This window comes from Siniperca chuatsi, linkage group LG20 (assembly GCF_020085105.1).
Source record: "Siniperca chuatsi isolate FFG_IHB_CAS linkage group LG20, ASM2008510v1, whole genome shotgun sequence".
NCBI lineage: Eukaryota > Metazoa > Chordata > Actinopteri > Centrarchiformes > Sinipercidae > Siniperca > Siniperca chuatsi.
In genome coordinates this window covers 2,454,284-2,481,851 of record NC_058061.1, presented here as the reverse complement: position 1 = coordinate 2,481,851, position 27,568 = coordinate 2,454,284, and the positions used below count along the sequence as shown (strand labels likewise).

The following is a 27,568-nucleotide window of genomic DNA, read 5'->3' as shown; positions in this document are numbered from 1 at the left end:
CTCATTGGCCGCTGTGTCTCTGGTTGGAAAAACAACGAGCCAATCAGAGCTTTGTTGGTGGGATTAAGAACGGGGACGTCGTCTTACTATGCCTGAACCAAAAAACAAAATGGGAACAAGTGGGATGAGATCAACACAGCTGCTTGTTAGGAGACTTACAGGAGTAACAACTCTCATGTCATGACAAATGTTACCGCAAAATCCCTCATGAAGTGAAAATGAAATGACCATTCAGTCATGCAGTTTCTTCACTGCTCTTGCGAGCTCCCCGTTTCTTCTTCTGCTACTTTCTATTCCTTACAATTTGGAAACTTAATGGATTACTTCCTGTGTAGCAGGAAAGAGCTACCAGAGGTTTGTTTTTGCTGTGTTCAGGTCATTTCTGGGATTCACAAGCTTGTTGTGGCAACATGTAACTAAGTTCGCCCACAGCCCACATGGAGACAGTAAGCTCAGTTGAAATCGTGAAGAAGCTGCTTTCAAATAAAAAGTCGACAGGCTGCAGCAGATACTGCTCTCTTCTAACGGGAGTTGTTTGTAGGATGAATAATAGAAATGTGGATTTTTATGACGACACAAAGTAGTTGAGCTTGACACCTTGATTTCATTTTCTGGTGTGCCACTGTTTTATGTTTGTTTTTTCTTTTCTTTTTATGTATTTGTTATTAACTTTTATGTTTGTTTGGTCTTTTATCACTTCAGCACTTTGGTCAACAGTGGTTGTTTTTACATGTGCTACATAAGTAAAACTGAAAAAGTAATCTTGACTTTTTCATCAGTCTTGCTCTTTAAAAGGTCATGGAGTTGGGTCATATGCACACTGACACACACACACACACACACCCCTCCTATTTACTGTCTGAGTCCGATCCATGTTAACGAGGTGTAAAGCCTGCTGGTCTTTGCTACAGACGACACAAACGTCATCTAATTCCATTTCCTGTCCCAGCAGACACACAGTCTCACTTTTTACTGCAGCGAGAAAAAAGTTTGAGACGCTTATTTAGTCAAAATAAAGTTAATATCCCCAGAATGTGAAGAACTTCTTACTTCATACTTCCTGTATGTGATGAGAAATACATTACAGTACTCACTTACCGGTGAGGAATAACACCACCACTTTTAGTTACATTTTCATCTTTTTATTAAAACTTTATTGTTGTAAATCTCTCATTGTGAACTAGGGCTGGGTTTAAAAAAAATCGATTTTCCGATTCAAATTGATCTTCATTTGAATTATCCGATATCGGTTAATAAAATCCGAGATCTGAAGATAGAGAGTGAGTGGAGGCAGAGAGAGAGGAAAAAGGAAGACAAATACTGGAAGAGGGGGAGAGAGATTATATGTGACAGAGAGAAGGGGTGAGAGAGTAATGCTCAGATACGAAGAGAGAGGGAGGGAGGGAGGGGAAGAGAGAGAAATGGAGGGGGGGTGAAGGAGAGGGAATAGGGAGAGAGAGAGAGAACAAAGGGAGTGGAGAAAGAGGGGTAATGAGGGGCAGAGTGAAAAAGACGGCAGGGAGAGTGACTTGCGTCTCCATTATGGCTCAGCTGGTTTCGTGCTCGCCCCGACCTTTCCCAGAGCTCCCATGATCCCCGGTCCTCAGAGAGGTCGATGACGGCCCGGGCTGTAGTGGATTATGGGTAATGAGAGGGATTCACACCCCTGACGTGAGCGTGGCATGGCGCTGCTGGCATGGCTGAGGAGAAAGAACAGCTCAGTTTTTGAGTTTTTTTTAAAGTGTTTCTACTTGTCAGCTGACATCAGCTCCATCGCCTACCTGACACAAACGCACCGCACTGATTTGATACTCAAGACTACAGTGATTAATGCAATGATTAGTCTGAGAATCTCGATCATTGCTAACTTGTGTATATCGCCAAACCTCCTCTGGTTCCAGCTCATTTGGTGCTTATCATTGCTAACTTTCTTGTTCACCTTTAACCTTTGGTTAATCATTCCACAGAGATGGCAGTGATGGTTAGTTGCAGCCTTACTCAGGAGCAGTGTTCATTTCAAAGACAACTATGGCCAAAAATATTGGCTGACACGTTTTCCACGATGAAAACGAGACTGAAACTGAATAAAGTAACCTTTAGAAAATTACAAGCTGAAGAATGTTTGACATTTATTTACCATTACTGTGTAACAAGTGTGTGTTTTCTGTTAACCTTGTGATAAGAGAACACCTGTAATAATGGTAGCTGACAGCATGCATACTTAGAGGACATATACATTTCACTGGCGAAAACTAGAGAAAAACCTCTTTAGTTGTTGTTGACTAAAACTAACAAAAAATGATACTGAAACGAATATATGACTATATATTTCAGTCAAATGACTAAAACTAAATCTAAACCACGTGCCAAAGTGAACACTTGTCAAGACAAACCATTGTGCTGTTTCCAACCCTACACATCCATCCATCTGCTGCTTGAAAGGAGCTCCTCAGCCGCCGCCAGGAGAGCCGCTGACTGCTCGGTGGCGGTGTCTTACAGCTCTTTTCACTACACAGATTCCTCTGTCATAATAGAGGCTGTTTATTCAGATAGGAGTAGCTCTTCATCCACACGGGCAGATATGCAACACTTCAGCCTCCCAAAGAAAAATCTCACTGAAACCATCTGTCAAACCAATCCGCTCGGATTACATGCCTCGAGTTTTCAACAAAGAGGCTAAGACGGAGAGCTGTTTCTCTACCAGCTCTAATCCTTTTAACACGTATCAGCTGGATTTTCAATAAAGGCATCCCGTGTTTGTTTTCCTCTGCTGATGGTACAGTTTGGTTCAGCAGCCTCAACTCCCTGACCCGCCAATTTGTAATACGGATATAATCTGATGAACTTTTCAACACTGCTCACTTATTCTTTAATTGGCTTTTCAATTCAAACAAATTAGGCTAATTGTCTTATTATGATCCTGTCCGGCTCGGCTCAATTACTGTATAATTAGAGGAGAAATGACTCGGGCCGGGGAGTCCGCAGTGGAATGTGATGTACTTGATTGTCACTTTATTCCTCTCTTCAGCCTTTCTCCTTTTTTATTTCTGTCCTTCATCTCTTCATTTTCTTCCTCCCTTTTCTTACTTTCTGCACTCTTTCCATTTTCTCGTGCTTTCTTTCAAAACGTTCTGTCCTCTGCTTTCTTAATTGCTTTCGTTTTTGTTTGGTTGTTTTTGTCTTTCTCTGCATCTCATTCTGTCTCCACTTTTTCTTCTGACTCTCTTGATTTTTCTGCCTGCCAGGTTTTTTCCTTTTTATTTCTTTTGTTCATGCTCATGTTTCTATCATTTGATTTCTTTGTAATTTTAATAATTATTTGTGTCTTGATGTCATGTGGCCCATTTCCTGAGTGTTCATAGTTATTTTATATTTAAAAAAGTTGTTTATATGTCCCCTCTGTTTATTCTTTAATGTCTCTGTCTTCCTGTTTACAGCATCATGGTTATTAGTGATTCAAGGCCAGGTGATATGGTTATTTATAATTCTGTATATCACAATATGTTGAAAGATCACTCACAAAATAATCAAACTGACTTTGAATGCAGTGAACACCGTTTCTTTGTTATGCAACAGAAAAAAACCTTTTATTACTGCCGCACTTTAAACACAAGCACACACTCACATAGGCGAAATGATTAAATTTGCTTATGTTTTTCAGCTCTTATCTCAGCGTCTGCCAGACAGGATGACAGTTAAGTTATAATTCCTGTTACATCATGTGAAGTTGTTCAGCGTGTGTGTGTGTGTGTGTGTTGCCTGCGTTTCTGTATTTGAGTGACAGCTCCTGCTGTTGGATCCCAGCAGACAAATTGGCCTCACCTGTCCCAGAGCAGATTTACACACAGCCAAGACTGTGTGTGTGTGTGAAGTATCAGTGACCCTGGGTGAAAATGGAAATAGTTTTTAATTTTTCATGTTTCACTTGAATTTGGAAAGGGTTTTGGCCACTGAGTACAGTACAGAAAACTGGCATTTTTGATATTTTGATGTTTGCCCGCTAGTTGGGTACCGGTATCAGTTCAAATGTGAACGGCCAAAACTCTTCGGTACCTTTTTTCGGTACTTTACACTCTCCGTAATAACAAAAGGTAATTTCAGTTGTAAAAAATTAGACCAAATTTCAACATTATTTATTTAGAACATTTTACCTCACTACCTCACTTAAAGTTTAGTCGTCCATGGAGGTTAAGTTAACTTGTTCCTGCTGGCTGCAGTGTGCTAACGTTAGCTGCAGCGTGCTAACGTTAGCTGCAGCTGCTGTGGGGGACTGGGCTTTCAGACTAGCAAACACGGTATCCTCTTCAGCTTTTAGATATATTTTGTGTTTGACCAGGTGTTTCCTCAGGTTAGACATGTCGCCCTGGCCAGCTTATGCAGCGAGTGTTGTCTGCCTCGAGTTTTGAAAAGTGTAACAACACACAAATCCCGCAATACTGCGGTAAAGAAGAGCCGTCATTGCGCCTGCTTTGCGTTTTTACACTGAACCCAACACTACTGCCCACCTGTGTCGTCACTTACTGATGACTCTACATGTGCATCTTGTACTGATGTTTATAGGCATTTTTATAGAGTGATAAATCAAATTAATGTTATAACTTTGAATTTGTTCTATTGTGTGATGTGTAAAAATTCTAAATTGTGGTTATTGAATTATTAAAACGTGCACAAAATGTAAATTTTAGTGAAAAAAAGTATGGTCATGAGACATTGTTTTGTGTACTTTTTAATACTAATGCCTGCAATGATATTTGAGATAAGTGTTGTAACTTTGTCAGCAGTTTGGGGAACAGGCTTTCCTGTCTTCATTTGAATTATCCGATATTGATTCATAAAATCCGAGATCGTTTTTTTTATTTTTTTTTATTTTTATATTTGCCTAAAAATTTTACTAAAATATCCCTATCCGAAATCGCATCGGGACCTTGTGAATCAGAATCGAATGGGGGAATCGGGGGCGATACCCAGCTCTACTGGTTTTAGAATCGCATGTTCAGCTATCGCATATGGGTATAATGTTCGGGTGTCATCATACTTGACATGTAATATATTATCTCTGGTTACAAGAAGTGAAGCCATGTAGACTGAACTGTGTGCACATTTCTAACACATAGCTGGGTAGCTAATGCTAAATGGCTAGCCAGCCTCCTGGTGATGTCAGGCTGATGTCAAGAAGCACAAACAGCAAGGAGCAGATGAATATACATGAATATGTATGCATAATAATCGTTTCTAATTGTCCCCAAGCTTGAAACATGTCAAGACTTTCTTTTTTGGTCATATCATTCAGCAAAGTGTTTATCACCTGAAACATTTTCCGTAGTATTTACTATCTGAAAGCTGCCTAACAGCATTTTCTGTAAATACACCTACCCCTGGAGGAGGATGGAAACTGTGTTTTCACACTCGAGCAGCTGCTGTAACTTTCCGTGTCGATTGCATCTTGTTCCTGATAAATAAGAATCTTAAAAAAATAAGTCATCACAGACTTTGTTCTTGCTCTAATGCCGCTAATTTGAACTGTCAGTTGACTCTGTGATCTTTGTTCGTCCAGACTAACAGCTCTGATGTTTGCTGTTTCCTCCTTCAGACCGCAGCCCGTAATCACTGCACACTCTGATCTCCTGCTGCTGTTAGATGGCAGTGGGATTTGAAGGCTGATATACTGTCAGTCCTTGATTAAAAACCTTTCTTTAACCCAGGGTAGATATGCTGAGCGTCAATGATGCTAATAATACTAATACACTTTAATTGTACAGCACCATAAAATGCAGCTCGGTGTTTTCACACTAAATTTCACACATTTAACACCTGGAAGCTGTCTACTACCACCACCGTCTGATTTGTTGGAGTTATAAGTGTCTTGTCTCTTCATGTAGCCACCCAGATGTATCCTGCAAGTCTGGGGATCGAACCAGCAACCTTTTGATCATAAGCTTGATTTGCTAAACTCTACAAAAGATCACTGCCGCCTCAAATTGAAGCCTTCGATAAAATGCAAAAACATAGTCCCAGTTGTTGCTGTTTGCTCCTGAATTTTCTTCTCATCAGAGTAGAAAAGTTGAAGTATGACTTTGAGCAGTACTTCCCGACTTTTTATGACCCCTTTAATATAAATCCATGTCTTCCTGTGATCCCTCGTCACAGTTGGCATGTCTGTGAGTAGTTTATTTAAACTCAGCTACTGTTGGTGCCACTTGAACTTATTTTTCACGGTTTTAGATTCTGTCTAAAGCCGTCTGTCTGTCCGCCCTTCTCTCATCACTCTGTCGATTCCATGCTATTGATGTATTTGAAAGTGTTAAGGATATAAGAGTTAAGACTGTCACTGAAGAAAATGTCACGAGCCCTAAATCAAATGGTCACTGCTGTCACTTTATTACCAGTTAGGGGTGGGTGATATGGATAAAAATGTTATTTTATATGAATATTTTGATGTATATTGTGATAGATTTTGTGGTAGGAATGCACAGACGCGATACACAGATCGGTATCAGCACAGGATAGTCTGATATTTAAAACAAAAGGTGCTCGTCTTTAAGTTGGGTCCTCCTCGGGGGAAAAGAGAGATATGATGATGGTCTATTGATTTAGTTAATACCTTTTTTTGATAATGTTATCCAAAGTGTTCACTTCTGTCAAACAGTTCTATCACATGAAAAATCCTTTTAAACTTGTGTAAATACTGTCTGTGATAATCTGCAGTACAACCAGAGAGCTGAGCAGCTTATCTGTTGTCAATGGAAATTTGGCATCATGTCAAAAGGCTTTAGTTGGCATGTTCTTAGTGGGCGTCCACTTTAAATTCATAAGCCAATATTTCATAAAGGTAAATGCACTGCTCATTGAAACCATAACGGTTTTGTAAGCAAAGGTCTTAAATTGGGCCATAACTCCTCTGGTAACCTGTAATGGGCCCCACTTTGATTCTAGCAATCGTTTTGTAAGAGAGGGTGACATGTTTTATGATAGCTGACATCACATTTATGGAAAGAAAGTCTTCAGAGTGAACTGAGCTATTTCAGCCGTTCATTTTGTCTACAAAAACACTTGGAGAGTAGCCGAGGTCTTCTGGAGAAACACAGAAAATTGCTTCATTAGTATTCTTTGCTCTTCTTTCACACGGCAATTATTCACCATTAGCTGCTTTTTTGTAGTTTATCGATGGCACAATATAATAACAGCTAAATTATCTTCAATTCAATGTGCCATCTGTTTTTCTGTGATGGAGGCTTTTACTCCTTCAGCTTGTTGTTATTAATCTGCAGGGAATCATCAGGGGTTGGTTACAGATCTGAGCGAGTCTGAGCTTGACTGTTTGCCCCCCCAAGCTAGTCTCATCCTGTCACATTGTGTCTCAGCTTTGACTGAACTTCTTTCCATTTACCTCTCTTTCTCCCTCTTTCTTCTTCTGCTCAATCAAACCTGTCCACCGCCTCCTTTCAGCAAACCTCCATACCATTTATTATTTATTTCTCTCTCTCGCTCTTTCTTTCCATGTCTCTGTATCTTTCACATGGCTGCTAATACAGCTACCACGCTCATTCTCCAAATTTTACTCTTTAGTCAATATGTTTTAGTTGTTCCTATGGAGTGGATCAAATATTGATTTATTGAGACTGATGAGTAAATTGATTTTAAGACGAAACCTTTGCGAATACTTTTGAGCGACATGCTGTCGGATTCAAATTTGGTGAACTTTGACACACATTTGTGCTGCTGAGCAATTTCAAACTGTGCACATGGAGGCAGCAATTGTACTAGCTGTGCTACACTATTCAAAAACCTTGAATGAGAAGCAACAGTTTCCCTTCGTGTTGATTTTGCCATGAAGGAAACTAGCCACAATCAACGTGCAGCACCACCTGTTCGTTAGAACATACAGGTTTAAACGGACACGGACACATTCTGAACATATGAGTTAAATGCACTGTAAAACTTCCCCTTTCCTGTGTGAAGATGTCATTTTCAGCTGTCTTTATTCATGTCTATGGGAGAATCTACCTGTGTGAAATAAATGTTGTTGATAAAACTGCAGATAAAAATGTGGAAATAAAATGTCACAGAAAAAGTGAAGTTTTAAAAACAACCCTTATGTGATGTTAGAATACAGATCCCATCACATTTGACAGCACAAGGAGTCCAAAAAGCACATGTGCTATGAGTGCATACGCATGGGACTTCTTTGTAAAGGTAGCTGATGTTTTACTGAATGAATCTGAGAGAGCTGACCATATAATAAATTAAAATAAGTCAGCTGTTGAGGAGTAGTAGTAGTGATTGAATAAAGAAAAAAAAGTAGAAAGATTTCATCACTTTTTCAATTGCTTTAACCTTTTTCAAAAATAACCTTTTTAATACAAGTGCAAAGTATTAGAAAATGGTCTCCCTAAATTTAATTTCATGTATTATAAACCCTCCTACTATAAACCTTTTCTCTAACAGAATGATTTGGATGATTCCATGTTTTAAGTCTCCAGTTTAAAGGAGCTTCCAAAAATACCAGTTTCTTCTGAGTTTACAGTGCTACACATGGCACCTTTTTTAAGATTGCTCATTGTGAGTGCACGTTTTTCCCAGATAGCTTGATTGTGTGTGTTTTATTGTGCAGATGCTGTGTTAACAGACCGAGTAGTCCACTTCCTCAGATGCTTACAGTGCTCCCTGTTCTTCTCTTCTCCAGTCTTTGACTACAGTTTGGTGATCCAATACCGATCCATAAATCCTGTTCTGTCAATACCAACAGCCATAACGGCCTGTCCTGAACTGCCCGAGTCACTCGCACGTTGGAAATTCACATTTACATAAAAAATCCTGCTATGACTGCAGGATCTGCAATGAGCCAATATTTCCTCTTGATCACAGCTAACTGGAGATGGGCTGACAGCAGTAAGAGCTCCAGTGGTACAATAGATCAGCAGTGGGCCATCTGCTTGTCATTTCTGATTGAGGACATAAATGTAGCTCTCTTTCTTTTAAAGTCACCAGTGACCAAGAACGTTCAGATAGGAAGGGTCCAGCAGTTCGTCCAGAGGTGAGGAAAGGGAGACTCTGCCAGACACGGACTCGATTGATCTGATCTGACTCTTTAGAAAGCTACAGATTGTCCTCACTTCACACACACACACATATACACACAGTGACTAAACACACTTGATATAATTAAAGGGGTTTTTGCCAAATTTCCACAGCAGGGAAAATTAGGTTAATTACTGCGATAGCCAGAGGCAGCTCAAAATGTTAACAACCCAGGATCAAAACCACAATTACCTGATTTAAAACGGCAGTCACCCAGCTGGCAAATATGTGTAGGCGATGAAAGGCATGAGAGGCCACAGCAGAGAATGGCCTCTAGATTAAGTGTGGCGGTGTTAAACTGTGCGGGCGGTTGTTGGTGGTATTGGCAGAGCTGGTAGTAAGGAACTGAAAAGGTGAAGCTGTTGAAAAATAATGAGCTGAGTGGGATGTCTATGTATCTGCTATATGAGCTACTGATACCATGAACCCTTTTCATAGCTTAATAGCAACTATACAGTCAAGTCACAGTTCACCATGAAGGGCTAATGGTTAAGTATACTTTTTATAAAGTTTGACTAAAGTTGACCCTTTCCACCCACCATCCTTTTGGGAGTGCTTTGGTTAAATTGAAACAAATGTACTATTTTTGACTCTTGTGATGAAGTTTTTACAGATTTATAAAATGTTTGGACTGGCAGACTGCTTTAAATGTGAGGAGACACTAGTTTTTAAAGGATTATATTTGAAAATGACCAAAAATAAGAGTCAAATCTGTCACTACTGTACTAGCTGTCCATGAAAGTTCTACATAATGCGAGTGCCTCACAGCAGTGGGCGGTAAAAGGTTAAACTGATCTTTATATTTATTCTTGCAGATCCTGCAGTCATAGCAGGATTTTTTATGTAAATGTAAATTTCCAACGTGCGAGTGACTCGGGCAGTTCAGGACAGGCCGTTATGGCTGTTGGTATTGACAGAACAGGATTTATGGATCGGTATTGGATCACCAAACTGTAGTCAAAGACTGGAGAAGAGAAGAACAGGGAGCACTGTAAGCATCTGAGGAAGTGGACTACTCGGTCTGTTAACACAGCATCTGCACAATAAAACACACACAATCAAGCTATCTGGGGAAAACGTGCACTCACAATGAGCAATCTTAAAAGGTGCCATGTGTAGCACTGTAAACTCAGAAGAAACTGGTATTTTTGGAAGCTCCTTTAAACTGGAGACTTAAAACATGGAATCATCCAAATATTTGTCTATATGTATGACAACGTTTTTTGAAAGCCATATTGCATTGGGAACTACTGGACCAGCTACCAGTCAATCATATTTTGCATGCTGGTGGTTATTTCTCTAAACTCCAGTAGGATTATTTTTGATTCAAACAGAAACACATTGTTAATTTATCTGGATAGCGGACAGTCTTTATTCACGGTGATGACACGCTGTACTGCTTCCCCGCAGGAGCAAACGGCTTCATGGGAAACTTATCAGAGGCCCACGATGCCTCTGACAGTTCTGCTCTGGCATCAACATGAAATTTACAGAGTGGTTTGCTGCGATTCCTCGAGCATCTGGATGTAAAACTGCTGAAGAGCTTTGAATTGACGGTGGCGGACGTGGCAAATCGATTCAACTTTCACTTCACCATCGATCTTGTAAGAGATTGCAGATAAGGAGGAGTGTGTTTTGATGTTTGTTTTTTGGTAACATGTGGCTCAATTTAGAAAAAAGGCAGATCTCTGTTCTTATTTTGGGTCATTCGATGTGCTTTTTTAGCTTGCCAGCCTCTTTGGCAGGTAGAGTTGAAACTGTTCCAGCTGGATTGATAGATGAGATGTGAGGCCATTTCCTGTCTCTTTGAGCTGACATAACAGGGGTATGTAACCAATGTGGCAAACTGACATAGCCGTCCTGTCATCACACAAGATATTGTGAAAATATACAGAGGATTGTAAATTCACAACAGTGGAAAATAGTGGCGTTCCAAAAATGTTCTAAAACATGAAAAAACAAGACCTGACCTCAGTTTGTGCTTTGTTTGGCCTCACTGGTGCAAGAAAACACAGATTTTAGCCAAATTCGGAAAGATTTGTTGGATTTTTTTTTCAGTATTTAGGAATTTTGTCAATCTGTTCTGCTGGATCAAAGCATTCAACTGAGACACTACATGAGGAAATATATCATTATCGTTCACATTGAATAGAATGAATTGGAAGGAAGATGTCAGATGTGTATGCAGTTCTGAAAACAAAATAAACAAACAGGTTTAGGGCTGCAACTAAGTTATTTTTATGATTGATTAATCTACAGATTATGTTCTTGATTAGTCGATGACTCATTTGGTTTATAAAAGGTCAGGAAATGGTAAAGACGGCCATCACAATTTTTCAAAACCTCCATGATAATGTCAACAAGATGAAAAGCAGCAAATCTTCACAATTGAGAAGCTGGAGCTATGGAACGTTTAGCATTTTTATGCAATTAATCGTCTATAGTTGCAAATTTTTTATTAAATTGACTAATTGTTTCTGCTCTGTAGTCAGGTTATACAGATGGTGGAAAATAACAGTAACAACCTGTCAAATGTTAGTACATTTTTTGGTGAGTTTGTCGAAGGTACAAGATACTTGGCTGGTGAATGAATTAAGTTTATTTGCTGCCCTGCTTAAACTAAAACTGTGAATAACTTCTTTTGAATAACTGGCCAAATTTATGTCCCAGATGTTTTCCGGATCTCTAGGAGAATTTGACAGCAGAAAAAGTTGCAGCAATCGGAACGATCAATATGAACATTAAACTTCGGTGTCAGTCTGCCAGAATCAAAGAGGCCATCAAAGAAGTGGAAACAAAAAGACCAATTTCTAAAGACGCATGAGCAGGAAGTAGACCAGAATGAAGTGCAGCTGGAAGACAGGTTGGGGTTTTATGTATAAGACATCTAGTTGTCTCATGGAAAAAGTGTTATTATGGCGGTGCTGCTCTGCTCTCGCCGCCTATACACTCCTAATGCAACAAGTTCAGACTCCTCTGGGGGAAACTGATGTAAATGAGGCAAGTTGAAGGACAGTAGGTTCCATCAGTCATCACAATTCCATCACGATACATTACACACGTACTAAAGGTGGCAGGTGGAGGATGGGAGGTTTGAGTCCCGCACTGCGTTGTGAAAACTGTTTCCTTATGAAGAGAGGAGAAATTAGCTCTTTACCTTTTTCTTGTAGAAACACAGTTCTCCTGTACTGGTGGGTGTCTCATGCCTGGCTGACCTGAATTTACTTCTTGATGTCTGTTGTAACAACACCATGCATGCTCAATGAATTTTCTTGGGATAAATAAGTGTGACTTCTGAAATTTGTGGTTTTAATGACTCACTGGAATCAGAGCTGGATCCAACAAACAAGATAATCCCGCCAGGACTCAGATCTGGAGAAGATAAACCAATATGTCATCCCAATTTTGGCCCAAGGCACATTCATTTGTGTTTACACCCTCCTCGGTGAGAACAACAAGCCGGCACGCTCACCTCAGAAAATGAGATGAAAGTGATTACACCTTGAAGAATACATTGCAAGAATTACCTCTCTGTTTAGCCACCGCCATTTAGCAGGCAAACGCTTCCAATTATCCAGAACATGCCCCGCTGGTTAAACTGTGCAATTATCAGCTAGACGGAGTCATCACCTCAGCAAGGCACGGAGGGTGCGGTCTTCGTCTTCCCATGCCTTTCCTGATTTATTAACCTCTCAGAGGCAGTCGGAGCAAACAGTAGAAGTCAACTTTCATGAATCATTGTTGCTAGAAGCCTTGGAAGAGCCGGAGCGTTACTGCCATACAATGCAATTTAAAAGTAATTTATTGCAAGCAGCTTTTATACCGAAGTGACATAACATAACATGGCATTACTTATACACAAAAGACAATGAATGTAGGAAACAAGCCAAGAGACTGTAGTAATAATCATTACACACAAGGATCAACACAATGCAAAGAACAGACACGCAGAAAGGAAAAGAAAACAGATGAGACAATCGGATGTCCTCTCTGGACCAAGGTCTGTTTATGCATTGTAACAATCAGCAACAGCTGCTGACAAATGACAAAGAGGAAAAACATGGCTCAGTTTCTGGCAGTGAGATAGGAAACCGCTTCTGGTGACCACAGTAACAGCTTGAAATATACTGAATTAATGGTTAATGATGATAAAACTGTTGGAGTTTTCTGTTGGAGAAAACGGAGGTCAGCAGCTGTAGCTGGAACTTGGTCGGCCATATCTTTTTAAATACAGGTTGAAATGTGATATCTAAGTTTCAGTATCCATACAGAAACCACATGCAGCTTTGGTTGCTGCAGAATCTCCTTTTAACTCAAACAAACAAAGAACGTCAGTGGGTTTGTGGTCTTCTTCCATTAAACATCAACAGGAATATTAATTTTTAAATAAATCACACGAGGGAACAGCAGACACTTAGTCTGTTTCCTGCAGCCTGTGACTCACAGTGATCTTTGTAGTTATGAATGAGAGGAGCTTGTGCCTTTGTATGCAGTGTAATAATGGCTACAGATAACAAAGGTGATGGTGTCATCAGTGTATTACACACCTTCTGCCTATAGCACACAATGCCTCTGGAGCATGTGAAGTCATGGGTGGGTTGGGGAAAAGCCTGCGACAGGGCTCGCTGCTATCAAAGACTTTTAACTAAGAGGCTGTGACTGCAGCTGAATCATTTATTATTCTGTCTGTCTTTCTCATTGTCTCACCCCCCTCTCCCTCTCTCTTACACCGCATCCACACCAAGCAGGCTAAATCTGAAAACACATTATTCTCTCCATTTTGGCCCTCAGTCTCCTCAAAGATGATTTTTGCTTCACACCCAGAGACTGAGCTTTTCAGAAATAGTCTCCAGAGTGGATAAATATGAAAATTCTTGCTTCTTAGTATAGTGTGTTTAGGTAATATACTGTAGAGAGGTTTGAAAACATTGACTTAAGCCTGTCCAGGGGCGGTGAGGCAGTAAAGTTAAGCAGACAACTTTCTTTCTCTTTTAAACTGATCATTCACACAATACTTTCCATTAACCTGTATTTATGTTTATTTTGTCAGACTGTTTAGCAGCAGCAGATTTGATTGACATTACAGTGCAGCAGCACAATAATAACGGGTTACCTGGTTAATAGGTAGCTTGTATGACCCACAGTTTTACATGCGAACAACACAGGTGTAAGTTCACTTACGTCTTTTTAGTATGCAATCGGCATTAATAGATTTACGTAGATGGTTAAGTGTGGCTTCTTTCTTTGTTTCTTTCACCCTATGACTCTGTCTTATTAGTATTCTTGATTTCTCTGTCAGCATGGATCTCTCTCATCTGTTTCTGTCTCTCTTTCCCCCTTTTCTCTCCCACTGGATTTTTCTGTCTCTCTCGCTCCAGGATCTCTCTGCTTCATTTAAATATTCGCTCATTAGTAAAGCAAAGAGACGAGCAGCCAGCCAACCTCCTGCCTCCTGCAGCCAGTTATACACTTAGGTCTTTCACTCGTTCTCTATCCCTTCTTTTCTCATTCTCTCTTCTTTTTCTCTTCTTTTCCCCACACTCTCCCTATCTCAGTATGACTTTATTTGCATGACGAGCACACTTGGGTTGCTAAAGCACATTTGGATATTCTTAAGAATTAGTATAAAACATAAAATACATGCTTACACTATTTCCATGTGACTTTGCAGTTAGGTAGTCATTGTGCAGCATTTCAGCAGCATTGTTGGCTTACTGATATTTCTTAATGGTTCAGTACACCTAAACCAAACATGTTTGTTTGTCTGACCTGTTTTTATAGTTTTTATAGTGGATTGTATTATATTTTTTTGCTAGAGTTTCCCTTCGGGAATCAATAAAGTATTTCTGATTCTGATTTTTTTCAATTCCCTCTAGTGACATCTAGCCATGCAACATAAGCACCCAAAATATTTCTTACCTTATTGATTCCCACTGGTGAATGCTACTCGGGGATGAGGTAGTTACTCCAGTACATTCTACATACCAGATAGCAGATGTTTGTATTGCGTCCTCTGAAAAGCGATGGACCTATTCTTTGTAACAGCACTAATTTAACACTACTAATTTGAATCATGAAATAACAAAGTTTGTTTGACCAAAAGTTTAACCAATGTAATTTACTTTTTGCTCCAATGTTTCAGGGCTGAAACTAAGCATTATTTTCATAATCGATTTAAACTATGGAGTAATTTATTTTTTTTAACTTATACTCAGGCCAGCAGTCCAAGACACAATTATGCTCAATTTACAATTATATGAAATGGAGGAAAGCAGCAAAACCTCATATTTCAGAAGCTAGGACCAAAGGCATTTTGAGACTTTAGCTTTCTATATTTTTAAGCATTAATCAATTATCAAAGTTGAGGTTCAGAGTTTATTCTTGACCTTGGAAACAGCAGCTGACAAAACAACAGTCGAGTCGAGAGTCAGAATATACGTGAACTGGTTTTAAATATGACCTTTCATAAAATAATGGAGGGGATGCAGAGAGGCCATTAACACATACACAAATGGTGTCTGTAGCTAAAACAGCAGCTGGAGCTGTAACTTTGTTATTTATGAATTTTATTATTAGCTTATGACCTTCATCCTTCTTTCAATTTTAATTTGCTTTATTGGCTTAATATGTAAATCCAGTAATTCTATAAAGGCATAAAGCATACGGGGGGGTGGGGGGGGGATGTTTGTCTTCTCACATACAAGGAGATACATCACTCAGACACATCATGTATGCGCTACCACTTTTGGTTCAAATATACAAGGTGACTGTGTGAAAACATGACTAACAAGTCACTTCCATAGAATTTCAGTCACATGCAGTGGGCGTGCTGAAACATTTCATATAATGTCATAATGTCAGAGAAACTCTGAGTTTTCAGTGTCTGTAGGCACAGACATCAACACACAGTATACACTCCATGAATGCCTTCAATCTGTTTACTGTCTCTTGAGGCCTGTACAGGGTCGGGAAAAACCACCAGCTTCCAGCTAAATGCAAGAAAACGGTAAATGTAGTCTATGACTGGTAAGAAAGCACAGTTTCAGCTCAATGTGGATGCTGGCAAACCAAACAAATCCTCCGCCTTTTGTTTATGATTACACGACAGACATACCGACGTAAAAGCACGCAGCTGTCAGTCAGATCCAGATCTGTGATGTTCAGTTGCAGATGTTGCGGTTGTTTATTCTGAGCTGAAGATTTGCTGAAGCTGATTTTTTTTTTTTTTTTTTTTTTTTTTTAGACAACCCACTTGCCCTCATCACTCCTTGTTAACTTATTTTTAGTTCAACATGCAACAATACTGTTTTGTTATGACAAAAAAGTGGTTAAAGAGTGTTGAATTTCACATGCTGCCAAAAACAGAACTTGCTAATCCTGAACTCTTGGTCCTGCTTCTATGAGTGTACAAAATACTTAGATTTCCTCTTCCCTGATTGCTTTCGCCTTGTTGTTGTTGTTGTTGTTTGTGCAAAATGGTGGCTCTAGAAGAAGCCCTCACTCTTAGCAACTGACAAAACCTGAAGTTTAGATTGCTGAAACATTTCCAAATATCAGACGGCAGCTGAGTTGACACTGTGACTAGGGATCAATACCCAAGGACAGGTCTGAAATTAGGACCTGTTTCTGATTGGCCATAACCGAAATACTGATAAGCTCCTGGGCGGTCTGTGCTCTTATGTGTACTTGAACGACAATCATTTACTTATTTAACCGTAGGTATTTACACTTTACCTTCTATATCCTTTTTTCTTTCGTGTCTAGCTCTCCGGTAATGATGATGCATTTGTTAGTTTTGCACAACTATGTGGTGGTTCTTTTTACGTTGTGTTGACTTAAGACATGGTGGGAAATATAAGTGTGGGTTAACGGTAGCAAGCAAATTAAATATTTTTTACTGCAGACTAAGGAATAGCAGGAAATGCACAGGTGTTACTAATAACATTAACAATGGTTCCGTGCCCTGTACCTGTAAGCCATCACAGCTGGCAGGTAATGCTAGCATTAAATTTGCATAACTTTGAGTGTAACAGGGTAATTTATCTAGTAGCTCTAGCTTATTGAAGTTTATATGTAATCAAGCAACAAACAACTTCCAGACATGTATTTATATTATTTCTGCAAGGAATAAAAATAACTTAACTGTTTTCAATATCCCTCTTTAAGAATTGTATTGGAGTATTGATGCCAGTACAGATCAGTAATGTAATGTTCAGTTTTCATACACTCCCTTCTGCATTTGGTCATCTCTAGTTCAAACACATTAGTTGACAATGTTAGCTACGTTGGGAGATAACAGACCACCTTTGACTGCACTATTGCCACATCCAGGTTACTGAAAACACCACTGTTTCTCCAATTTCAGATCACATAAGAGGTGAGAATGGAGAACTGAAGGCTGGGGGATATGTGTGGGAAATGTGGTGTTTGAATGGTGTCTGCTTGCACAAAAGACCATATTATGTAACATGTACTGATGTGAATATTTAAAGGTGGGAACACGTAGCAGAGAGAGACACACAGACAGATGTTGCTTGATGATGATGCAAAAGCAGAGAAAATCACACCACTAGAATTTTCCATTAGTTGCTGTCATGTCGCATACTGTATCTGTCCATTTGTCAGTGAATGAGAAGGGATGCTACACTCACAAACACACACACACACACACACACACACACACAGAGACCGGATAAATTCACACTCCAACACATACTTAGAAATTACTTTTTTTGCAAACATCGATGTAAACTTTGAAGAATCTGAAACAGCAAGATGAAAAGAGTGAATTATGGCCATTAATGGTGTATGTTGCATAGGCAATAATAAAAGTCCAGGTACTGTGGTTTTAAGCAATAAAAAGCCTTCATCATACTTTTGAGAACAGCTTGTAAACGATTTTCATTTATCAAATCAGCAGAAGTGGCTGGACTTGGATGTTTTATACCACATGCACCACTGATGATCAGAATGTTTACATTGTATTTTCTTTTACTTTCTTGTGTGGTAATGGAACACCTGAAGTGCTTTATGCAGTTTCCCTGCTCTGCTTATTGTCCGTGATTATGATTTTTTTTTTTCTCATCATGATTGCATCTTCTGTTAACCTCTTGAGTATTTTCAGCCACAGCAGGCTGTTTAATTGAAACCAAATGCGTCAGTGCTGGAGAGACTCCCTCTGAACCGTCAAGAGACACAATGACTGACAGATTTGATTGTGTGAGAGAAAGCAAATATTTAAATTCCCTCTCTGACTTTGGCGCTTCAACGCTGTGGAAAATACATTGCAAAATGCAGGGCTCTTGGTTGCTGTCTCAAGGCGTGCAAACGTGTTACCTTTCAGCGAAAATCACTGTTTTGAATCTAATATATGTCATTTGTGTAGATCAGATGAGTTTTTGAAATGTGGGGTTCTGGGTCTGTGAGGACAGTGTCACTGAGTCAATGAAATGAGAACCACACATTCTGAGTTGTCAAAAAAAGCTTCTGGCTTCTGTGCTTGGCACGTACAACGCACCTGAGAAGAGTGATGACTTTAGAGGGCAGAGGTCAGTTTTTGACCGCCTTAAGAATCTCTTACAGTGGCGTTATGATAACCTTAATTGGCTTATATGACACTATGTCAAGCTTGGGACTGTTTTGATTTAGCGAATGCTAGCCATCACAATTTGTATGTAACGTTAGGTGTTAACGTTATTTCGACAGAGTCTAACGTTAGCTAGCATACTTTTATCCTGTGTTTTTATCCTTGTTAATCTTTTTTAATGTATTTCTCAAAGTTTTGCATGAATGCGTATTGGATTGTCAAATGAACTCTTCCTTAACCTCTTCTAACTGTAGGGTATGATTTGTGTCACACCTCTTATTAGTGAAATAAATCTGTCAAACCGTAATGCACAGACGTTAAACACCCAATGCTGAATCAGCTTTTCTTACCTCTCACTTTTTTTTTTTTTTTTGTCCATCCGTCAGCTGTAAGTATCAATTAAATCAAGAGTCCTCATATCTATCTAACGTTACTCTGCAGGAAGTCCGACTGTGGGAACAAAGTAAACCTTTGTCCACACATACACTTAAACTGGGCTCAGACTACAGGAGTTTTAGGCAGATTTATCCCTGATTTACCCCTCCTGACAGTCTGAAGCAAAATCTGGTCAGGGGCCATGGTCGGTACCGTTGTTAGGCCAAAGTTATCTGGTAATGTAAGGGGTTTACAGATCCAGTCTTAAACCTCCCTTCCTTGCAGACTCATTGGGGCCGCCCCGATAATATCAGACGGGTTTGATATTTAGCATTTAAAATCTGGATGATTACGTCAGTACTTTTCGAGATTGGGATTTACGATGGTTAAAGGGGCACCAACGTATGTAGGTGCAATCAATTAATTATCAGAATTATCAAAGATAATCATAAATAATAACAAAGTCCTTGGGGGCACCACTCTTCTTAAAGAAGTGAATGTCTCATAAAATACATTAACTAAAAGTAATTAAATTAACTATAACCAAAATTACCATTAATAGCTAGTAAAGTTGCTGTAATTATCTGGCAGTCCCATTTAGCCAGGCAGGGAAGAATGTTGGTTCCGGTTGAAGAAGACCATGCTGTGCAGTCCATTTGTGCAGAGGGAGGACCCGGTTGCTCCGTCTGTTGTTCTCAAAGTCAGTTCTTAAAATTAGCTGGCAGACTGTGTATGGCACCTGTCGACGCTCACTAATATTGCAGGCCCTTGTGTTGCTGCTGTAAGAGAGTTCAATTGTGCTGTGTGTCTGCTACAGGCAGATCACACGGAGAGGGGTAGAAGAGTTCAGTTAGTGGTGAGCTAATCAGAAATCTTAAGGCAAAGGCAGACCGTCGTGTTGCGGCCCTAATCCTTTTGTTCTTCATCGGTAGATCTGCGTAACGCAGACCTCCCCCCAAGGAGAGAAGAGCAGAGACGGAGACAGAACAGTGGTTGCTGACCCCTTTTTGTTGACCTGGTGACATCACGGGTCACAGGTCAGACTGACCAATGGTAGCTGGAATACTGAGTTCAGTGGCTCTCAGGATTGTGGAATGTTGATAAAAGGTTAAATTCCCACAATTGAATGACTTCTGTGGTGCGGGACCCGTGGTCCCAACATGTGTAAATTACAGTTATGTGCAACTACACCTGGCCATGATGATGCAAATTGATGATGAATCATGTAGGGGAATAGTGCATGAAGACATCATTTCAGACACAGCCACAGACTACTGTGCATTATGCGACTTTTCATTAGCATTTTGAGAACCTTCTGAACAATCTGATTGGCTGAAATATGGACAAGGGTTTTTGTTTATTTTATTGGAGCCCCATTAGCTTGACACATATCAAATATCCCAAAAACCCTGAAAGTAAGGTCAGAATAAAAACTATAAAAAATAGATAAAACAAGTCAACTGATCTCAGTACAACACAATCAAATCAACAACACACAACTTTCAATAATATTAATAAATGATTCAAATTACCACATATACTGTACATGTAATATAAACATAAATAAAGGCAGAGTGCACCAAACAAGCACAGACAAGTGACAACTAATAATTACAACAATACTACATGTAAATACACAACAATCCATAAAATTCATGAAAACTAAGACATCAGATAGAAAACCTGTATACTAGGGATGTAGTATGCTTTAAGTACAACTGCAATGGTTTCCCTAAAGGGAAGCACTTTCTGATTTGTCTAATACTGTTTGGTCACTTTTTCCTTTCTTCAGAAGCCCTGTACATAGTGTTCATCATTATATTACATTCATTTAGCTTCTGTCCAAAGTGCACTCAGCCTCCATAGAGCAGGAGCTCTATGAACAGAACACTAAAACATTGAGCATTTAGCCTGAATACTGACAATTTTAGTTTACCTAATAATTAGAGAATCCTCCAGCCAAGCAGCCTCAGCCTCAACCTCCTCGTCCAAATACAGATGTTTTATCAAACACCAAACTCTGGTGGCCTTAAATCCTTCTCAGTCTCTCTGTTTGTTTGATCTCCTCCTGCTCTCTGTGCCTCTTCTAGTGACAGAAGTTTCTTTCTCAGTGTTTGCTGTGATGTAAACCGCTTCACACAATAATGACGATGGCAGATTCTTATTTTTTAGGAAAATCGTTTCGCACTGCTTTCGATATCCTCGCTGGCTTTCATCTGGCTCTCTAACACTGTTCCTCACTGTGCTGCTTTGCTCTCTGTGGCTGTCTGTCACCCTTAATTTTCAGGCTTGTGTGTGTGTGTGTATCTACAGTTTAAGCACACACAAGTATCTGCTTTGTGGGTGTGTTTATGTGGTTGTTGACATGTTCGAATGCAGTTTCTGAGCTACTTGACTCCCGTCAGTGGAGCCAGCTACACTTCAGAGCTTTAACACACACACACACACACACACACACACACACACACACACACACACACACAGTTCCCCTCATGTATACCACAACCTGCCAGTGATCAGAGATTCTACAACTCGACTCCGCAGAGACGGAAAGAGAGAGTTCAAATGCAGCTGGTGTCTCTCTCCCTTTCGCTCTCTTGCTCTTTCAGACAAACACAGACACACACACACACACACACACACACACACACACACACAGGGGCGACACTTCAAGCCTTTCTCAGCCTCCTGATTGGGCTAAAAGTGATGGCAGCACTGCAGATTTAATTAGTTTTTGTTGCTGTGTCCCTGCTCGTTCCTTTGATCAATTACACACAAACACACACACATACACACACCCTACAGACACACGTGTGCATGTGCAACTGGTACACACACACTGAAAGCATACTTGGATGTACGGCAAAAGTGTAAACAAACACTGTTGAATGTACAGAAAAACAAGCACACAGTCATATTCTCGTCTGTTCATCCGCAAACACATTTACATGTGCAAACACACCACCGTAGAAGATGCCATAGCTTTCCTCCTTATTCTTCCCATTCTTCCTTCGTGGCTTATTGCTTGCTTCCTCTCCGTCTTCAACTGATATGAGAGCATGCAAATCCCCAAAACTGGAGATAGGTGGTTTCCATACAACAGCCAAATTTTTCACAATGAGCCGTTTACTTGTGCATAAAGGTCAAATGAATCAGTCAAATTTATACAAAAGAGTCACTCCACCTCTCATCATCACTGTCAAATTGGTGATGGATCTTTTGATACAGGGATGAATATACATAAATAAGTTTCACAGTCGGATTTCATTGGTGAAATATAAATCCATCTCTCACACAGCAGAAGCATTCATAAACATAGCACACACACACACACACACACACACACAAACCCAAGCATCAAATGAATCTGGGGCTCTATCAGTCATTCTAATCACAGTGTGAAGTCTTCATCAGCCACAGCATATATTGGCTCATATCAATCATTTCAAATATGCTCTACTCTCATGCCAGCTGTCACTCTGCCAGAGTACGCATTGTTAAAACACAAAAAGCTCTTTAAATCCACACGAAACAATTTAGTTCTATCTGTGGCTCCCTGGCTCTTGTTTTCATCACCGCAAAGGATTACTGTGATTTTATTGTAGAAATATCAAGCATTGTATTTTTAAATGTTTTTTTTTACCCACAATTCAGTGAGTAGAGCTTTACTGGCATGAAAGATCTGAAGCAGACCATAGTGGAGAACCTGTATTATTACATTTTTCATTTTCACTTCATGTTAGCAGCCCAAATTCCAGATCTCTTGTGTTTGCGGTGGGCGAAGTGCATCGACATGTGTGGGCAACATTTGAATTTCACTGCAGTTAGCTGTATTCTTGTATCACAGTGTTTCTCTTCAAGTCTGCCTTTTTACAGAAAAACTGAAGCAAATGAAGTCGTTAGGTAGTTTTTTCTGTCTGCCCACTCACAGGTCTCTAAAGAAAGACGTTTGAAATGTGGAGTTGGGGTTTCTCCGCCAACCTTTTAGTTACTGGAGCCAGAAAGTCAAAATTTTGGCAAAGGGAGTGGAGCTGAGGTGGCAAATGGCCTTAATTAAATAATTATTTTCAAAAGCATCACAATACAGAAAGTGCAATTATAGTTGTTTGAGAACCAAATGTCTTTTGGGAAGAACAGTAATTCTTCCCCCTGCCCGCATATCGAAGTGTCCTTGAGCAAGATCCCAAAATTGCTCCCGAAGACTGTTTGTTTATACTCGGCTATATCAGTAGGTGATCATTCAAATTCTAAACTCGTCACAGATTTTTGATCAATCCTACCTTTTGAACCACCTCTGTATTACTAATATCCCATTGATTTGCACTTGATCCTTCCCGATCCTACCTCAGCATGAAATGAAATGCCTCACATTAAGAAAGCAACATGCTCTCAGAATGCCATTTCATTGGCTTCATAAAGATGTGACTGACTGCAGACATATCTCTCATAATATAAATTAAGTTAATAAGGGCTTATAGTGTTTTTGTAGTGTTTTATGTAGTAGTAGTAGTTCACTTAAGTCTATAATTTATTTAGCATTTGTCCTTTGGCTGTATTTGCATGCAATTCTTCAGCTCTTATTGCCATTTTTATTCTAAGCAAAGTCCATTAGAGTTTGGCCTCAAAGTCTTTCAAATATAAAGTTAATGAGATAATAAAGTCGACCTTTGGCTTTGTACGTCGGTGTTTGCTCAGCACTTTTCCAACAAAGTGTGAACAGAAAGAAGCCGAGTGACACTGAGCCGCTGTGAAGGACTCGCAGAACGCCTGGCTGAGCTTTTACACCCAAACAAGCTTCATGTCACAGCAATGTTGATGATTCTGAACCAGAAAATGCATCCAGATCCAATGATAACATCCCCTGGGTGCTGTCAAGAGTGTCCGCTAGCTGACCTCCTCTTCCCTGTTTTTTGGGGTGTTTTTTTTTTTGTCAGCCTCAAAGCTAGCTTCAGGGCACTCTGTAATTATGATGGTCAAAACAAAATATGGTTTATACAGTACACAGTCTATGAACAGCAGTAGCGTTTGGCTAATTCTGAGCAAATTACTGAGAGGAAAAGCTTCACTTCAAAAAAGCATCAACATTACAAGCAGTTTAATAGTCGAGGCTCAACATTAATAAAACTTAAGAAATGTTTCAGATATGAAAGAGATTCGGTCTCTCAGGTGCTTTCACACTTAAAACACTAACTTTATACATTTCTGATGTGAAATACCTTCTAGGTGTTATTTATCAAGATGAGTTACATGCTACATTGTTCATAAATCTTGTTTAACAGGGGCTGTTGTTAACAAACCATCTTCATTACCACTTTAGTTTTAAGAAGTTTTTTCAGTAACAGCTTTTTGAAAAGTTGCCACATCTGATTTCAAAGTGGGTGTATTGGCACAAGAATATCACTAATTATCCATCTCATGTTGGGGAATGAACACTGTGGAACGTCTTTCTAATGCCACACTTTTTATTCAGACTCGACCTGTCCTGTTGCTGCATTGCAGTCGGATCTGTTTCCTGCTCCCATGGATGTAGAAGCTGGTCTCTCTGATATACAGTATGTCTACCTGTGTGCTGTTTTTGAACATTTGTAAAATGACTGCTCCAGAAAGAAGCTCTTGCTCTTAATTCTTAAGGACTGACTCCAAAACCAGATATTTACTGTAGATGACTGGAGCTACATTTGGGAGGTTATTCACATATAGAAACACAATACCAATGAGTTAATGGAGCCTGAAATAGAGCGTATGTCATGAATTTTAGTCTTAAAACGGTATATTAGGTGTTTTAGGGCAGAACTTTGCTTTCCCTTATCCAGTTCTGTGGGAATGTAAGAGTAGTCCAGCTGAGGAGTGAGTTTACAGGCCATGTTCATCATGCAGCTTCAAGCACATTACACGGTCTGTGTGAATGCTTGGCTTCCCAGCCTCATTCTCCAGTCCACTCACTTGACCGCCCTTCACAACTATGTCAAAAAGGCAATCTTTGCCTTGCAATGCCCCGTGGCAAGGCAAAGAATATTTCAGCGACTAACTACACTTCTTCTGAGTCTTTGGAAGAACATCCACCCTAAACCACAATCTACATCTGTGTCCTTTGACCAGCAGCCACCCACATGCCGATGAATTGTAAGTTTCACTGGCACAAGTCTTCTCAGAAGTCTCAACCTTTTTTGGTTCTTAAACCTTTGGAATCAAAACAAAGCCTCAATGACTTTCCAGGCATGGACCACTGGAAAAAAAATGTTCCTCTTGCTTAGCTGTCTTTGGTCTTGGAGTAATGTGATTTCTCCGGATTAATCCAGAATTCCACGTGAATCATGCAGATCCATGAAATAATGGGATTTGCAGTGGAATTATGTGTGCGATGTTGGTGCTTTAGACGCAGGTAACTAGGGGAGACCAGAGGCAATTTTTGGTTTTGATGTCATTACTCAAAAACCTCTTGAACTATTTGGATAGAGTTGTTATGTAGGTAACTTGTATCTGTGTTCTACTTGTTAACAGTCAACTGTTTTCACAAGCAATGTTAGTCACAATATTGACTGAAACTCTAGAAGTCAAATGTTACATCTGCCCCCAAGTGCAGGTCCGATTCTAACAGCATATAGGGGCAGTTCATCAACATTAAAGAGTATGTTGATTTTCAGCCTATATGTCAGCATTTAAAGCTATGACAACTGCTGATTCATACACATTGAATATTTTGAAAGCATGAGAAATTGGCTCTTAGCGGCAATTGAACCTGGGTCCCCAGATTCATCAGACCATGTGCATAATGAGTTTCATGGTTCTGTCGGCGTGCAGGCTCTAACGAAGCTTGCTGCAACGGCTAAAGAGGCATAAAAAAATTGAGGCCTTCTTTTCATTTATAAAAAGTTGCATGTTGCACATTTAAATCTTGAAGTTAGGTTTTTAAAACTGTGTTGCCGTGCTCTGCACATTTTCCTTCTTTTTTGTCCTTTGCCAATCACATGCCTGAATGAAGCTGAAGATACATGCAGCTGCAAAATCATACCTAAAACACTGAGTGCCAGTGGATGTTTTCCAGACTGAAGTGTGGATGCTGGCTTTGTTAGGCTAATAAATTATCTCACAACCCCTCAAATTGCAACAGTATTGACCTCCAACATGAGAACCATGGCTATAGAGAACAAAGTCTCACATAGATCTAAGCATGTTCTGCCTTTCTAAGGCTGAGTTATTGGAATAAGTCTACATTGCTGTGCCTCAGTGCCATGTAGAAGTGTTCTTAAGAGTGTTGCAGTGATTTGGCAGCTAATCAGCCATCATTTGGAGTCCAGTAATATTGTAAACATCTAGCTTGCTGGGAAATGTGTTAAATTTTGGCAGGTACAGAGAGTCCAGAGTCCAGCTCCAAGAACCAAACAAATCTGAAAAACAAATATCCATCAAAATGATGCACTGAGAGCACATTCAGCACTGAAACTTGTGTATTTGGGGTGGATTTTCTCTTGAAGGAGATGATATTTTTGGGAGAGCAGCCTGTCATTTTGCTGCAGTGTTTTTTTCCTTGTGTGTTGAGTGTAAGGCTTTGCAACAGACCAGTGTGCTGTCTGACTGTATAAACTTGTTTAAAAAGGCGTCGAGCATCAAACCGCCGCTCTCTGCAGACTGGCTTCTGCATTGTGACTCGATGAAAAGTTGTTTTTGTTGCTTGTGTGGCGTGACTGTGGTGCTCAATAACAGCTGGGTGTGTTTGTGTGTGGGTGAATTTGAAAAATGTAGGCCTGCGGTGACATAAATCCATATTTATCTGTCTGTAAGTGTGTGTGTGTGTGTGTGTGTGTTTATTTGATACAGATTGAGAAGGAGAACCAGTGTGTTTGTGTGAACACAAGTGTGTTTATGTGGGTGTTTCATCAGTGTGTGTGTGTGTTGTAAATGTTTATAAGGTCTGCTTCATTTGATTCCTAACTGTGTGTGTGAGACAGACAGATGGACTGATATACAGCTAATCAAATCTACTAGTGAAAGGATGGGAGTGTGTGTGTGTTGTGGCCTTCAGCAACTAAAGTCCAAATTATCTACCATCCATTTAATTCAATCTAGATGTAGATTTTCCCACATGTGCCGGCTCTGCGGGTCTCGGGGCAGTTGGAACCAGCTGGACACGACTGGCTTTATGTACACGCCAGCCATATTTGATTTAGTTTATACTCTGGCTTAGAAACTATGAACTCAGCTTGAAAGACAGTAAAGCAGATGGAAACAGAGGACATCACTTTGCACTAAAACAATTAAAATCTGCCCCAAAATGATCATAAAACTAGAGGTGAGCGTGGGTGTGTTCAATCCACTTTAAAACCCATGTTGTTTTTCTTGAAGTGAATGATGTCAGAATCACAGTTAACTGTAACTTTGAGGAAAATGGGTGAAAACCGTCGTTTTTGATGTCTTAATATGAAGTGTTTTAGTAGTATGCGTCATGTCGAACAGGTGCAGACATGCAGACAGAAAAACATCTGTGACTGATAAGAGTTTGGATATATTGATGTGTTTGTCACATGAAAA

General features: G+C 39.8%; 1 protein-coding gene across 3 annotated transcripts in view; it reads left to right on the top strand.

Moving 5' to 3' along the window:
* Positions 1-27,568, top strand: part of grid1b (glutamate receptor, ionotropic, delta 1b) — a 527,867-nt gene that overhangs the window by 19,669 nt on the left and 480,630 nt on the right. The gene's annotated exons all lie outside the window — the stretch shown is intronic.